Below are 2,090 nucleotides of genomic sequence, written 5' to 3' on the forward strand. Positions count from 1 at the left end.
ATGGCGGTGGCGGCTTGGGCCGGTTGGGCTTCGGCCCAGATCGGTCCGGAACTATTTTTTTTAAAACAGACACGACAAAAAATAAAGAAAATAAAATAAAATTTAACATAGGCATATAATATATCAAAAAAAATTTAATTTTTTTTTCTACAACATGAACATTTTTATAGCATCAAATAAATTCCACAAATTTTTAATAAATCAAAGAATACTACTGGTTCAATAAAATCTCATAAAAATCATTTTAAAAATACCAAAATTGTTTCAAATTTATTTCTCTCCAATTTTCTAATGTAGAAAATCATTTTACCTATTTTCCATATATTTTATTTTTGGAGAAAAATAATTTGAATAAAAACCAAATAACTCCAAATTTGAAAATAATTTTGAAGGGACTTTAAATTTGATTCTTTTAAACTTCCAACTCATATTTCAGATGTTTTGAAGAAGTCATTTTATCTTCTCTCGTGAAAATCATTGAGTTGCATAAAGTTTCTGAATTTGAAATATTTCCAAATGAAATTCAAATATTTTCAAAACCCTTTTCATTTATTTAAATGGAAGAAGTCATATCATCTTCACTCCAGAGTTTTGTGATGAAATGAATTTGAATTCATGGAGATCATAAACGCAAAATGAAAGTTTGGGAAAGTCCTTTTATTCCCTCTCATTTAACTTTCAAGAAGTTTCAAATTTCACTCAATTTCACACAAGCATCCACACCACAATCAAACAATCAATCAAACTATTTATTTAATATAACATTCCAAAATTTAGAATTTTGGGATGTTACACAATATCATCCTCCGGACGAATATCAAAGGTGATAACCATATCAGGCTCGAATGCATAAGTCTTGCATAGTGCTTGCCAAGTTTTGCATTCAAAATAGGTGTAGGTGTCTGCGTTGTATAATTTTACGTGGAAAGTATAACCATGCTCGGTCTTCAAGTAAACTCTCTTTACCTCCATAGTTTTCATAGGACTGGAACCTATCTTATTCAAGACAAAAACTCTTGCATGGCAGGGGATACGCTAGTAGAATAGTAAAATAAATAAATTATAAGTTGAAGCAAATGAAGCAGATGTCATGCTTAATTACGAAAAAAGACTTGTCGTTGTGACTTACTGTATCCACTTCGAAGTTCTCGTCCAGCTTGATGCTGAAGCATCTATCATCATCTAGGAAGATTCTGTCGCATAGGCCGCGCTCGTCTTCGCAGTATTCGCAAATACGGAAATCCTTTTCGTCGTCAGACATTTCCTATGTTCATAGTTCAAACATTAATTGAAAATTGATCGAAGGCAACTACCAGGATACTCAACACACAACTTCGGGGCACTCGATATTTCCTACATATTCTATCACAAGTCATGCTTAAATTCACGAAAAAATCCGGCATGACCTTTGCTAAAATAGGACATATCGAGCGCCTGAAATTTGCCGGAACGGAAATGAATCAACACTCCGGCAAAACATAGGCCACTCGGATTTTCCCAGCGATACAAAGATGTTCATGCTTAAACTTGCAATTCCATCCGGATCAATTATCATAAGCATTCGCACATGAGCTCACCGACTAAATACCCTAGTTCTACTCTATTCAACACACAGAGGAGTGGACAAAGAGGAGATGGACTTTTAGCTCACCGACTCGGGTGTAGAGGAAGTAGAGGTAGCTCGGATGACGATCACTCCAAGGAGACACGACTCTACAAAGCCTGCATATTCCACCGAGTAAAATTTTAATTAGATCATCAAATCTCATATAGCATTCTTTGATGACAAAGTGATAATGACATAAATTCAACTAGTTCTATTAATTCAACTAGTTCAACTAAGCACTTACTAAAAATAAACTAGTTCTATTAATTTTCTTACTAAAAATAAACTAGTTCTATAGTAAAATTTTAATTAGATCATCAAATCTCATATACCTAAATTTTCTTACTAAAAATAAAATAATTCTATTAACTCAACTAGTTCAACTAAGCACTTACTATAAATAAAAATAATTAATTTTCTTACTAAAAACAGTAAAAAAACTACATTATACAAGAACAGTACAAAAAAAATTTTGGGTTTAGGA

This window comes from Triticum aestivum, chromosome 2D (genome assembly GCF_018294505.1).
Source record: "Triticum aestivum cultivar Chinese Spring chromosome 2D, IWGSC CS RefSeq v2.1, whole genome shotgun sequence".
In the NCBI taxonomy this organism is placed as follows: Eukaryota; Viridiplantae; Streptophyta; class Magnoliopsida; order Poales; family Poaceae; genus Triticum; species Triticum aestivum.